Source organism: Hypanus sabinus, chromosome 6 (genome assembly GCF_030144855.1).
Source record: "Hypanus sabinus isolate sHypSab1 chromosome 6, sHypSab1.hap1, whole genome shotgun sequence".
Classification (NCBI taxonomy): domain Eukaryota; kingdom Metazoa; phylum Chordata; class Chondrichthyes; order Myliobatiformes; family Dasyatidae; genus Hypanus; species Hypanus sabinus.
Window position 1 is genome coordinate 168,321,583 of NC_082711.1, and position 14,654 is coordinate 168,336,236.

The following is a 14,654-nucleotide window of genomic DNA, read 5'->3' on the forward strand; positions in this document are numbered from 1 at the left end:
TTGATGGTATTAAATGCTGAGCTATAGTCGATGAACAACATCCTGACATAGGTGTTTGTGTTGTCTAAGTGGTCTCAAGCCATGTGAAGAGCCATGGAGATAGCGCCTGCCATTGACCTATTGTGACAATATGCAAATTGCAATGGGTCCAGGTCCTTGTTGTGCCAGGTGTTCGGTCTGGTCATAACCAACCTCTTAAAGCATTTAATCACTGTTGACGTGAGCGCTACTGGGCGATAGTCGTTAAGGCAACCCACATTATTCTTCTTTGGCACTGGTATAATTGTTGCCTTTTTGAAGCAAGTGGGAACTTCTGCCCGTAGCAGTGAGAGATTGAAAAGGTCCTTGAATACTCCCGCTAGTTGGTTGGCACAGGTTTTCAGAGCCTTACCAGGTACTCCATCGGGACCTTCCACCTTGCGAGGGTTTACTCTCTTTAAAGACAGTCTAAAATCGGCCTCTGAGACAGAGATCAAATGGTCATCAGGTACAGCAGGGATCTTCACAGCTGTGGTTGTGTTCTTCCTTTCAAAGCATGCATAGAAGGCGTTGAGTTCATCTGGTAGTGAAGCATTGCTGCCATTCAAACTATTGGGTTTCACTTTGTAGGAAGTAGTACCTTGCAGTCCCTGCCAGAGTTGTCGTGCACCTCATCTGATATTGCCTCCAACCTCATTCTAAATTGTCCCTTCACCCTTGAAAAAGCACTCCACAAATCATATCTGATTTTCTGGTACAGACCTGGGTTGCCAGGCTTGAATGCCACAGATCTAGCCTTCAGCAGACGACGTACCTCCTGGTTCATCACGCCTTTCGGTTTGGGAATGTACAGTGAAGGTTCTTTCACTTTCTATACAGTCTTCCATTAAATTAGATTCTTCTTGATTGAATTTCTGTATTTCAACCTACTCATCTTTTCACTATAGTCTGTGGCTACTCAGCATTTTAAATCCATATTCTCAAATTCAAATTTATTTAAAAGCTCTCATCTTTTCCAAATCCAACATCTGATAAATGTATTGGTCCAAGCATCTCAATGTTACTTTATTAACAACTGTGCCTTAACTACTCTAGGCCAAGATCTGGTATTCTTTTTTTCAAAGATTTTGGTCTCCTTTCCTCCCTACTTAAAAGATCCTATTTTAAAACCACTTTAATCAAAATTTAAATTGCTCATCCTAATGTTTCATTCTCTATTTTTTCCCTCACGAAACACACCAAGACCACTTCCATGCACATACATTTTCAATAAATTGCATTTTTAAATAAGCTCCTAGATTACATTCACCATTGCCCTGAATGTAACTATAACTCTATTTCCCCATAACCTTTTGGCCACATGGATTTGACAAATTCCACCTTGAAATTATTCAGACTTCTTCCATGCTTTAAGGGAGTTCCAAATACACCAGCACCAAACAGGTCACAACTTATTTTCAGTCAGTGATCCCAAGAGGAAATGTCTTTTCCATATGCACCCAAGCAAGAGCTTTCAGCTATTAATAATCTATCATATGGTTTTGCTCTTCTATACCAGAAGTCTACGATATAAACTTCAGAGAAGTTTATTCAAACATGAATGTTGGTTTAACTACAAGAACTGCAGGGGACAAATTATCTAACCAAATCTCTACCTGCAATAATATAGTCTCAAATTCAAGTCAGATGACCAAATTACAAGAGGTCCAGGTACAATCTCTGGAAAGCAAACACATGGATGAAGTGGCAAATCCTGACTAAACTGAATCAACGAAGGATGCTCAACAATTGCAGCATGGCTTGAATACTACCACTTCTTATTAAGTTATATCAAGCAACTTCGGCAACACCAGGGCTTCATTTCCAGATGAGCTCAACGCCTTCTATGCTCGCTTTGACTATCAAAACATAGAGGTACCATCATGGACTCACACATGATCCTGTGAGTTCAGTCTCAGGCTGACACGTGAGCAGCCTTCAGGAGAAAGAACCCATGATAAACATCCAGCCCAGATGGGGTGTCTAGCCAGGTACAAAAAACTGCTAATCAACTGGCTGGAGCGTTCACTGAGATCTTTAATCTCTTGCTTCAGCAGTCTGAGATGCCCATCTGCTTCAAGCAGGCTTCAATTATACCTGTGCCTGAGAAGAACATGGTAACCTGTCTCAATGACTATTGTCCAATAGTAATTACATTCATAATGTCGAAGTGTTTTGAGAGGTTGGTGATTAAACATATGCACTCCTGCCTGAGAAGCTACTTGGATCTGCTCTAATTTGCTACTGGAACAACAAGACCACAGCAGATGCCATCTTATTGGCTTAACCCAGGAACATCTGGACAGCAAAGATGCAAACATCAGGATGCTCTGAATCAACTACATCTCAGCATTCAATATCATCAATCCCTTTGAACTAATCAATAAGTTTGAAGGCCTTGGCTTCAATACCTCCTTACGCAACTGGATCCTCGTTTTCCTCAGTTGTAGACACCAGTCAGTTCAGGTTGGCAACAAGAGCTCCTCCTCAATCTCTATCAGCTTAGGTGCAACACAAGTCTGTGTACTTATCCCTCTGCTCCACTCACTTTACACTTATGACTGTGTGACTAAGCACAGCTCCAATGCCAGATTCAAGGTTGCTGATGACACCACTGTCATGGACCAAATCAAAGGTGGCAATCAATCATCATATAGGAGGGAAATTGAAAACCTGGGTGAGTAGTCCCATAACAACGACCTCTTATTCAATGTCAGCAAAACCAAGGAGCTGTTAATTGACTAGGAGAAAACCAGCGGTCCATGTGCCAGTCCTCATCAAAGAACAGAGGTGGAGAGGGTCAACAACTTTAAATACCCATTATTATTTAACAGGACGTTGTCCTGGGCCAAGCACACAAGTGTCATTACGAAAAAAGAAACAAAGAAAAAATAACTTCTACTAAGGAAGTAGAAGTGCCTCTACTTCCTTAGGAGTTTGTGAAAATTCAGCAAGACATCCAAGTCAATGACTAAATTCTATAGATGTGTAGTGGAAAGTATATTGACTAGCTGCATCACAGCATGGTATGGAAACACCAATGCCCTTGAACGGAAAATCCTACAATGTGTCGTGGATGTAGCTTCATCCATCATAGGTAAAATCTGCCCTACCACTGAGCATATTACACAAAACATTGCCGCAGGAAAGCAGCATTTATCATCAGAGACACCCACCTCCAGGGCATGCTCTCTTCTCACTGCTGTCATCAGCAAGTTGGTATAGGAGCCACAAGACTTACACTATTAGGTGCAGGAACAATTATTACCCCTCAACCATCAGGCCCTTGGACCAAAGGGGATCACTTCACTCAACTTCACTTGCCCCATCACTGAAATGCTCCCACAACTAATGGACTCACTTTCAGGCACTCTTCATCTCATGTTCTCAATATTTATTAATTATTTATTATTTATTTGTGTATTCGCTCAGTTTGTTGGCTTTTGCATACTGTGTGAATGGCCAAGTTGGTGCGGCCTTTCATGAATTATATTATAATCATTACTCTATTATGGATTTATTGAGTATGCCTGCAAGAAAATGAATCTCAGTGTTGTATATGGTGATATACCTTACTTCAATAATAACCTTACTTTGAACATGTGATCACAAGTTCTTCATTAATAAGGTGTCAAAAGTTTTTGGCCAGTTTAAAGCTGGAGCAGTCTTAGACACATTTCTAACCCTAGAGCAGGGGTGGTTAACCTTTTACATTCCATGTGTCAATTTTTTCATGCATGAGTTCAGATGCACCATACAACTCTTGTACCCCCATTCAATTCTTGTTAAAATGTTAATATACACATACTTAGCATTTTTACATGATATATTGATTTAATATAAAAACAAGATAAATATTACTTACCTTAATGAGACTTTTAACAAATATATTTTGTCTTTTGATTTCTTCCTTCTTCTTAATCACATATTCTTTCCGTAATTCAGACCCAAGTACTAGCTTCAGTTTTCCTTCCATTTCAGTCTGATGTTGTGCTTAATAGTGTCTATTAAGATCATGTCTTCTATTATGCGAGAAAGTGTTTTCACAAACAATGCACAACAGTTTTCCTGACAGACCCGCTATAAATAGGAATTCATTTTCCCACTGTTCATTGAATTCACGCTTACTATCACTTTCTACTTTTCTTTTGCACTGTGATGGGTAACTGAATGTAAAACCAAGGCTTAATTTTCAAAAAAGTACAAAACTGCAAATGTTCACAAAGGACAAACAAAGCACAACTCTGTAGCGCACAAGTGTCAATTGTACACTGACTGGCAAAAACCTGCAACGCACTGCTGGTGCAGACACCTGGCACCTCAGGATCAAACAAGTATCAAATGTGTATTGAACAGTTATGGAATGACTACAGAACAAAAGTCCTTCTTTCCTAGTTTGACTCACTGAACATTTTTTAAAAATTGAAAACAGATTAATGTGAACGAACAAACACGAGGAAATCTGCAGATGCTGGAAATTCAAACAACTATAGATGCTGCCTGGCCTGCTGTGTTCTACCAGCATTTTGTGTGTGTTGTTGTTTTAATGTGAACAAAGATAACATTCGCTAAAAGATGTGCATGAAATAATAAAATCACTAAAAATAATTGCTAAGTTTTAGATTTATTCTCAGTAAAATCCATTTCTAGCTCTAAGCTACTTGAATTCCTGCTATAGATTTTTTTTTCTACAAATTGGTTTTTGGTTAATACTTTTTACATGAGTAGGCTTACTTTTTTATTATTATCACTGGGGTGCAATGCGCCACTTTTGGCGCATTGCGCCATAGGTTGGCCATCCCTGCCCTAGAGCAACACCGTTCTTCTGTTACTCAATGTTAACCAGTATTCCTATAAAATCCTATTACTTACCAAAAATCAAGAAACCAGGACTGGGTAAGGTAATGTTCCTTTGCCCAGCCATAATTTAGTAGTGTTATTACATCAACATTAATATATTGTTCACCTAGACAACTTTGCATCTTGGTTCCATTCAAGTCAATATAAGTTAGGACAGAAAAGAATTAAGCACACCAACTGATCAAAAAGTAAAAGGATTGAAAAGGAATAGTAGAGATGTATCAACCATCACTGAGACAGAAGCATTAGACAGCTATTAGTTTATCTTTCCTAGATACACACTGGAAAATGGAAACTGCCGGACACCAGCCTATTTATTATAAAGCACAACAATAGCACTATTGTCTAGTCACAGAAGTCACCTATTATAAATTAATCCACAAAACTCTATGTTCCATACTTATTAAGTATGTGTAAAGATAATCCCCTAATGTTGACAGCTTGGTGTACCACACATCCAAATTAACTGCTTTCCTATTATATGCACAGCTCAATTACTGATTTACTTATTTGAAAATGCAGTATGCTAAGAAAAAATAATTTGCATTGAAACAATCAACACAATTTACTCCGTCTGTCTCTGGGAAAAATCATTTTTGTAAATTAGTTTTTAATTTATTCTTCTTGGCAGTCTCACCAAATATATGAAACAGCTGATCAGGGTAAATAGCTAATTATTTTTTATTCCTTCTTTAATATCAATGTTCTTTTCCTTACAACCATCTTTTCCCACATGTAAACCTTTGTCCCTAAAAGCCCACATAAATACTGAAAATTTTAGTTGCCTCTTTTTGTCTCGTTTCAGTAACAAATATTCTTTGTTTTACAGAATGCAGTTTAGTATGCAAACTGTAATTTTCAGTGAAATTATGAAATAGCAGAATTACATCACTACTTAATCTCAATTTTGACCTTTATCCCTCTGATTTATGCACCTGCACCAGGCATAGTGGCAAAAGTTTTCATTTACTGTCAATCAGGACTCCCAGATTACTTTCATTTTCCAAAACTTCTTTCCCCCTTCCAATTGATATCAATGTATTTTCTCATTCATCCCTGATTTTTGTCTTGAGTAAAAGTTCTCTCGACTGAAATTTACATCTCATCTTATATTTGAACCCACTTCAACTTATTACTGTTTAATTTTGCAATATAACTACATTAACTTTACCTGAAATCATGGCAGATAAACTTTTGACTTCTATCATTTATGAAGCCACTCCAACTCATTTCAAAAGAGTTGAAGAAAGGAAGCATGACTAGGACTACCAAAAAGCAAATCCCATCCTCCTCAAACAATGTTGGATCTATCTTTTGTACAAAATTAATCATAATTAGAAACCAGTCACAATTCATCCTCACTTCAGCCAAAATTGCTTCCCTCCCGAAGATTGGGAACAAAAACTAGGCTAAACATTTCAGGGGATAACAGAGGTGGTGTTATAGAATTTGAGAAACTAATAATCAGATAAACCAAGACAACATCTGATCGCATGGATGGAGGCATTATTCCAGACACTATCAGTGAAACCAAATTTTGGGCTATGGTGTCTGGCGACATTTTTGGATGATGTTTGATGTTATGTTTTCCTGTGTTAGATACAATGGAGATCAAGATGCTCTGGTATTATGAATTGTTTCCTCCTACATCACAAGAATTAGAAAGCTTAGAAAATCCAAATAGAATCTCCAAATTTCAAGAGACTTCATGTAGTTCAGGATTCAATTCAGAATTAGAGATTTTGCAAATAAGTAACTGATTTGGAAGGTCAAGTAAGCAGATAAGCAAATAAACAAAACATAGAAGTCTATGATGAACATGACAGCGAAGTACTGCAGATGCAACACAAAATAGCATGTTTGTACATCAAAGAAAATTTTAACAGAAAACAGCAATTATAAAACTTATTGTGAAAAGAAAATGTAGGACGGAACAGATTGCTAGCTGAACAATCAGATACACAGCTGGTCATGCAAACACACTACTTTGTTTTTGTATGTCTTGTACCTGGTACAGTTCTTAACACAATTTACAATCCCAAAGAATAGTTTTGCCCAAGTATACTGATTTTGATACATGCGTATAAACCTATATTGTACACACTCTACACAAGGACTGTGACACAATGACATCATACTCAAGGAATTTTGATTAAGTTTTCAATTTTTGGATGTATTCATATTTTAATCAAGGTCACTTTTTTAAACCTCATCCAAAAATATTAAAAACTTGAAGACATAAGAGATTGTAATTTTTTTGTAACCACAAATGGAAAGAGTAGTATTAAATAATCTGAGAAATTACTGATCAAGATCTAATTTCTAATTGCTGAGAATCCAGAGTTCTGCAAAACAGGAGACTTAACTAGACATTGGAAAAAAAAACCCTAAATTTCCCTCCAATAATAAACTTAAAAGAAACTTGTTATGAGGTTTAACCTGGAACATTAATGTCATTTCTCTTTCCACAGTGCCACCTGACCTGTTGAATATTTCTAATGTTTTCTGTTTTTATTTGAGAAAACTATTGCCCATATTAGGCTTGCTAAAGTATAAAATTATCCACTAAAATCTGCTTATATTATCCAACAACTGCATTTTTGATAGTCAATAACTGCAACACTCCGACTGCCTCCAGCTAGATTAGGACAATCATCAATGTTCTCACATCTGATAGTTTTCTAACAACTCCCTGTTATAAAGCTCAGTGTTGGATGCATACACATAAGCATAGCTACTTGCCTTCCCAAATAGTCAAATTAACTTTCATTGTTTAATTCACATAAAACGTCCACTTAAGGGATACTACATGATGTCCAGAGAAAACAATTGCAGAAACCAGCTCTTGAACAAAATATAAGGATTTCTGAAAAGGAATAGCAATTGCCCATATGGAATCACATGCAAAGCTATGCTCTTGCCATCCACATCAGCCTATTCCATGATTTAATAAGATAATGGCTGACCCTCTAACACCAAGTCTATATCCATTGATGCATTTGATGTTCAAAACTATATACTAAAAAAACAATTTGCACAGTTGCTGAACAGAAACAAAATCATGTGAATTGCCTGCTTGGAAAATTAGTTACATTATGTTTTAGCCAGTTATTTCAACCAACTCTATTTCTCAATTTAACTACTCTAATCCCAAGCAAAATGTGCAAACTGCAGAAAATGCATTGGTCCTTCTTGGCTGATTATCTTCAACAATCTACTTGGAAGTTTGTCAATTTCTGTTCTAATATAGAATTTAAGAGACAACACAACTTAAGGTAGCTCCTCATCCCAAGAGCTTCCACGGGAATGGCAACACTGTGGTTATGCTTTTGAACTACTGATTTGAAGCCAATGTACCACTGATTTGAGCTAGAGAATTGAAATTCAAGTAATTAAGCAAATCCAGGATAAGGCTATCAAAATGACTATACTGTCAAAGACTTATCTGTTTATTTAACATCCTGCAGAAAATGAAGTTTCCTTACCTTTTTGGATATTTCACCTAAATTGAATGAATTGATTACCTTTGGTATTTACTTTTCAAAGATTTGTTGCTGGTTCAGTATTATTCAACTTTATCATCTGTTCTATCTTCTCCCCTCTCCCACAGGGAAAAAACTGAAAACACACATCACCAGGCTCAAGGGCAGCTTCCACCCCGCTACAAGATTACTTACTGGGTGGTTCCCTGGCACAATGAAATTGACTCGACCTCATGATCTACCTTAATATGATCTTGCAGCTCACTGTATCTGCACTGCACTTTCTCAGTAGTTTTCTCACTACATTCTGCATTGATTTTTATCTTGTACTACTTCAAGGCACTGTGAAATGAATTGATCTAAATGAACAGTATACAAGACAAAATATTCCCTGAACATTAGTACAAGTGACAATAGTAAACAAATTATAATTTTGTATGTTGCTCTAATTCCTTCAGAACATATATAAGAGTACAAAACAAAATATAAATGATCCTGTTTAGGTTTCAAATATTAGACTTCTTAGATATCCAATTTAAGCTGAATCCTTTAAGAATCCAAATTTAGACAATTATTTATTTGAAATGAATTACGTACTATTTTATCTTTATAATTAGTTATTGTCTATTAACCTATAACATAATACCAATCTGTTAAATTTTCAACACATTGAAAGTCAAAACAGAAATTGGCAACTTCAAAGTTGCCTTACATTTCCATTGTAAATGGAAAATTAGAAAGCACTTTAACTTATATATTTTTTGAAATCTGAACTAAGAAACCAGCAACAAAAGGACACCATTTAGTTGAAGATAATACAAATTCAGCACCAGCAACATAATAAATTGTAATATGGATGATTCACATCCATTCCTGTACACTGATTCACCAAAAGCCACTACATCAGGGACTGCATGATTAAAACATGAACTGATGTTTTGCCAAATTTTAATTCACAAACTAGAGTCGGTAGCAAAATGTGCTCCCAGAATGTGACAATTTTCAAAGAAATGTTGACACCAGTTTCTTAACCACCTAATATTAGCAGTTAAAGATTACAGTCTTCAATATCCAACATTGAGCCAATTTTTGAAGTTGTGCATCTAATGAAGGAAAAATAGAAAAGGCATTTTGTCCCCATTTTATAAATACCACAAATATGGAAATCAAAGCATTCTAACCTGAAAATGAATAAGCCAAGAATGATAGGGTGACAAAATCAAGGATGAATGAAAAGTTAAATTAATAGTTCAGTTCTGAGTATCGAGCAGCTAGATGGAATTGTAGGAATACTTCACACACAAAAGTGAATGTGAAAACAATGTTTTATAAACATAGAAGCCTTTTGAATTCAGAAATGCAACACTACAGTTTGTTAAATCAGTCAAGATCCCTGCTGTCACAGCTTAATTGTACTGTTGCAGCCTAAACAAATTAAACAGACGGGTGTTAATTTCAAACCCTAATCTATCTCTGTGCATAATAAGCCTCATATTTAGTTAATAGCCTAGCTTCTCAGATACAAATTTTCATGTTACACTAACATTAATACTTTGTACATTAATATAATGTCCACTCTGAATTATCACTGTCCATCACAAATCATGAAATCAATAGCATTTCACTGCCAGGTCCAAGTTAGAAGACTGGAAAAATAGGAATAGACCACTCAGTCCTCCAAGCACGCTTCGCTACTCAATGCATCCATGCTTGATCAGTATCTCAAATCCATTTACCCACCTCTGTTCCAATTCACTGAAACCTTCACTCATAAAAACTAACATCAGCTCCTCAAATACTAATTCTGTGTCAAAAACAATTATGCATGGCCTTTTTCAATCCTCCTTATGGAAATTGAGGTAAAAATCAAATATTTCCAGTAGTAAACACAGTCTTGTTGATGAATTACTGACCAAGACTGAAAAATCAATGCTATACAAAGTGGAGCAATCTCACCCTCACCAATGTTATCATGTTCCCCATAAGTTTTTAGCTCTCTTCTCCTTGTGCAGTACACTTAAAATGAAATATTAAATCTGAACATTTCATTATGATGGTTCAGTTAATAAACAAAATGGGAAGGATTTAGTTTTGTATTCAATTCCCCTTTCCACGTAAAATTACTGATTAAGAATTTCATCATGGACCATCAAATGAAAACAAAGCATCAGCATTCGTCAGGCCTAAATTGGATTATGCCAGTATGCTTTATACAGCAGATGCAACTGAAGAAATCATAAGGAAAAACTCCAGTATTTGTGAACAATTTCTTGCCACATAAGTGCTATATAAACATTAGACCATCTTCATAAACCTCTCCCCAGAATGAAAAGGTTATGGGAATGTAAATAAGTAGTTGCTATTAGGCTGCCATTTGCAACTGAGATGAGATATCATAAGTCACATTAATGGATCAATGCATGCCCCATTGATAAAAATGCTATGATGTAAAATATATTGAAACAAATGTATGAAGCCACGATTTTTTGATATGTGCAATATTCCATTTAAAAGATTATATTGAAAATGATAGTGCCAAAACTATACCTGTAATACAGAAAATGTAAAATTAGCAGCATTTCTGAAAGGCACAGGCCAAACTCTCCAAGCTAACATTAGGCCTTTGTGTCCAAATTAGGTTATTTGAAATTTTAAGTATCAAAAAAATCTTGACAGAAAATGTAAAAGAAAATTGAAGTGAACCATTCAATTGCAACACGCAAAATAGATTTTCCTTTGACAATACATAACCTACAATCCAAATACAGATAATCAAGTAAAAGGATTTTGAAAGTATAAATCCCTTCTGATCACCCTTTTTCCTTTGGACAAAACTGTATTTCCCACATGAAGAAATTCACAGTAATGGGAAATTGAGTTGTCAGTTTAATTAAAAATGCAAATCTATAACTTGTCTATTTGGACCTCCAGTGAATTGTTTAAAACTAAGATTGAATGTATTATTACAATTTGAGTTAATGCTTTACTTAAAATGCTTTTAAAGCATATTGGTTTTAGATTTAGAAAATGTAGAGAAAAATCAACTCAGAATCTAATCTATACAGAAATATAATGTGTCAGAAACTTTTCAAAAGCAAAACAAAAAATAATTTGAGAAATACAAGATTAAAATTAGGCAAGTATCTGACAAATTTTACAAAATGATGTATTTTTCATTTTTATTCTGAACAGCTACTTCTTGAGGCTCCATTCAGACCAATAATATCCTGACACATTTACTAATGCAATTAACATTTAAGAAACAATTTTGCAATTATTAGTTTAAAAATTTGTTTTCAGTAGAAAAGCCCATAATAAAACCTGCCAAATCAATGTCCAAATTAAATCCTAGATGACTTTCCTAGCCACTGCTGAAATTGCTCAATAATTTACATTTTAAATTACATTTCTCCAGTTAAAATATATTTTAAGGAAGATCACGTGGTGTCAAGTTAGCAAAATGCTAATAAAAAGTCAATTTGGTTATGGAACTAAGAATAGGAACAGTGAAAGATAGCTGCTTGAAAATTGATGCTAGTCTCTCACCACACTGATTACAAAACAAATGATCACATTTACAGGCACCAAAATAACATGTATTTTTCCCTGGTTACATGTTATTTTGACACATAAAATTGCATGCATTATATTGATTTTATTACCAAACCAAAAATGACATTCTAATTTTTAACATTCACAGAATTAAAAATCAGTTTACAGTTTAAAGAGGATATTATACCGTGCACTATAACAATCATTGACACATTCAACGAAAGCTTTCTGCAAAATCAGCAGGGTTGATAAAAGAAAAAAAAATGGATTTAAAATGCCGTGATGTTAATCCTGCATCACTAGAAAGCAAGATGTGGCTTATGGCACTGCATCGACCATGAAAATATGACAACTAAACCACAGAAAAACGGGTCATGAGATATTGCATCAGGTTTCTAGGATCATAAAGCACTAAAGCAAAAAAAAACTCTAAACATTCAGCATTTATATACCTGTACATATCGATAATAATTGGATAACACCCGGTTTGGGCGTCTCACAAGTCAAGATCCACCCTGCGGTAAAAAAAATCTTGTTCCTCCTCACTCCACCCAAACTCATCAGTACTGCTCATGACCTGCAACCTTGCCCATCCATTCTATTACGCACAGTTTTATTTCAATAAAGTAGAAATGAATGGATTAGACTTGGTACGCCTAGCAGCCGGGCGTCGGCCACACCAGAGTGAAAAAAAATTACCAACCTGCATTTTTCGTACATAGAAAGGAATTGGGTCAAACTCCCAGCGAAAATAATGGAACAAATAAAAAAATGGATGGCCGTTTCTTGAAAGGCCACGTCGGCGACTTTTAGATCATTTTAAGAGGCTGCGTGAGAAAGGTACTCGAAGGTCGTAGAAAAAGTCATCAGTAACGATAGACCCGGATCATATGAAGGCTTTACCAACGGCCGGACGCCATTTTATTACCACACAGCAAGGCAGCAGCCACATAATCTGAAAGGAAGCCCTCCCTCCCTCCCTCCCTCCTCCCACCCATCCCCGGCTTTTTTCTCCACCCGGCGCCGCGTTTAATCAGCCTCACAGCCATTACAAACCTCCATCAACTCACCCTGAAGAAAGTCGGCTTCGACGCGGAGGGCTTACAGCGACCATTCAGACAAAAATCCGGAGGTTTTTACGGCTGTCAAACACGATTGCAGCCTCCCCCCCTCGCTCAAACTGTTTTTTTCTCTCTCGCTCTCCTCTACGCTGCCGTGCGGAGTCTGCGCAGAACAGGCTGCGCACATCAATCGGTCCGTTTTTTTTCCTCCCTCTCTCCGGGTTCCGTCCGCCTCCTACCCGAAGTGACAGAAGGGCCGCTTGCACGCCTGCGCACTGCTCCTCGGACGGGCGCCGAGAACTCACCGACTCCCCGCGCGATGCTACCTTGCGCCTGCGCAGACCCAGGATGCAAGGACAACCAAAGCGCGCGGGCGTGCCCGAGGACGATCATCAACTCCGGCTGTTTGGGCGCATGCGTTGTTGGCTGACGTTAGCGTGAACCCGCTTGGAAGGCGGGGTCGCGCATAAGCCTGCGCGGTATGTTTGTGACGATGGATTTCATAACGCGCGCTTTGAGAAAAAATTGAGAGGTGTGAGCGTGATTGCTATGTTTTTTTTAATTGAAAGATGTCTTTATATCTAAACGCATCTTCATGATTCATGTCTCGATAGTGAGGGAAATATTGGGGTTTTGTGAGGAACCTTGTTATTTCCCATTTTAAATCTAACGTAAATCAGAGACAAATCTTCATTCAGATAGATTAGCCAAGTGATTGTGTGAGGAATAGTACAAGGGCAAAGCGGGGTTTCCACTCCATGTATTTTATGAACTGGTATTGAGTGCTTATATATTACAGTTCCGGGGTGATAGTGGAGGTAGAATCATATGATGGTTTCAGAAAGGAGCTGAATATGAATCTGAAGGAAAATAATTTGTAAATCTATAGAGAGAGCACAGACAGTTGGATTTGTTAATACAGTAGAGCCAGAGTAGTCCTGATAGACTAAATAATTTCTCTCCGGATAGTGCTCATTCTGTAATCCCGTAGTCTACTGGCAGAATGAAGATTACTATTTTTATGTCTCCCATTGTCCACTTTTCTAAGGTTGAGCCATGAGATTTGAAGAAGATTAACTTCAATGACCTTGTATACCTAGAATCATCATTGACCTGACACCCAACTAATCAAGTCAAGTCTAGTCACTTTTTATTGTTATTTGGACCATAACTGCTGGTACAGTACACAGTAAAAACGAGACAACGCTTTTCAGGACCATTGTGTTACATGATACAGTACAAAAACTAGACTGAATTACATAAAAAAACAACACAAAAAAACTACACTAGACTACAGACCTACCCAGGACTGCATAAAGTGCACAAAACAGTGCAGGCATTACAATAAACAATAAACCAGACAATAGGGCAGTAAGGTGTCAGTCCAGGCTCTGGGTATTGAGGAATCCGATAGCTTGGTCGTGAGAGCCCGAATGCTTCAGTTCCTTTTCCCAGATGGCAGGATGGAGAAGAGTTTGTATGAGGGGTGCGTGGGGTCCTTCATAATGCGGAAGCAGCTTGTAGTGTAAATGTCCGTAATAGCGGGAAGACAGACCCCAGTGATCTCAGCTGACCTCACTATCTGCTGCAGGGTCTTGCGATCCGAGATGGTGCAATTTCCGAACCAGGCAGTGATGCAGCTGCTCAGGATGCTCTCAATACAACCCCTGTAGAATGTGAT

At 37.1% G+C, this 14,654-nt stretch overlaps 1 protein-coding gene across 3 annotated transcripts in view; it reads right to left on the reverse strand.

Annotated features, from left to right (window-relative positions):
• LOC132396076 (lissencephaly-1 homolog) overlaps window positions 1-13,314 on the reverse strand; it is a 105,699-nt gene extending 92,385 nt beyond the window's left edge. Inside the window, exon 1 of one of the 3 annotated variants that reach the window (XM_059973458.1) lies at window positions 12,983-13,314. The gene's annotated coding sequence lies outside the window, so the exon portion shown is untranslated. Of the gene's footprint in view, window positions 1-12,615; window positions 12,797-12,982 lie in introns of those variants that run through there. The other 2 variants (XM_059973460.1, XM_059973459.1) reach the window with 2 other exon arrangements.
• Window positions 13,315-14,654: the final 1,340 nt, after the last annotated feature.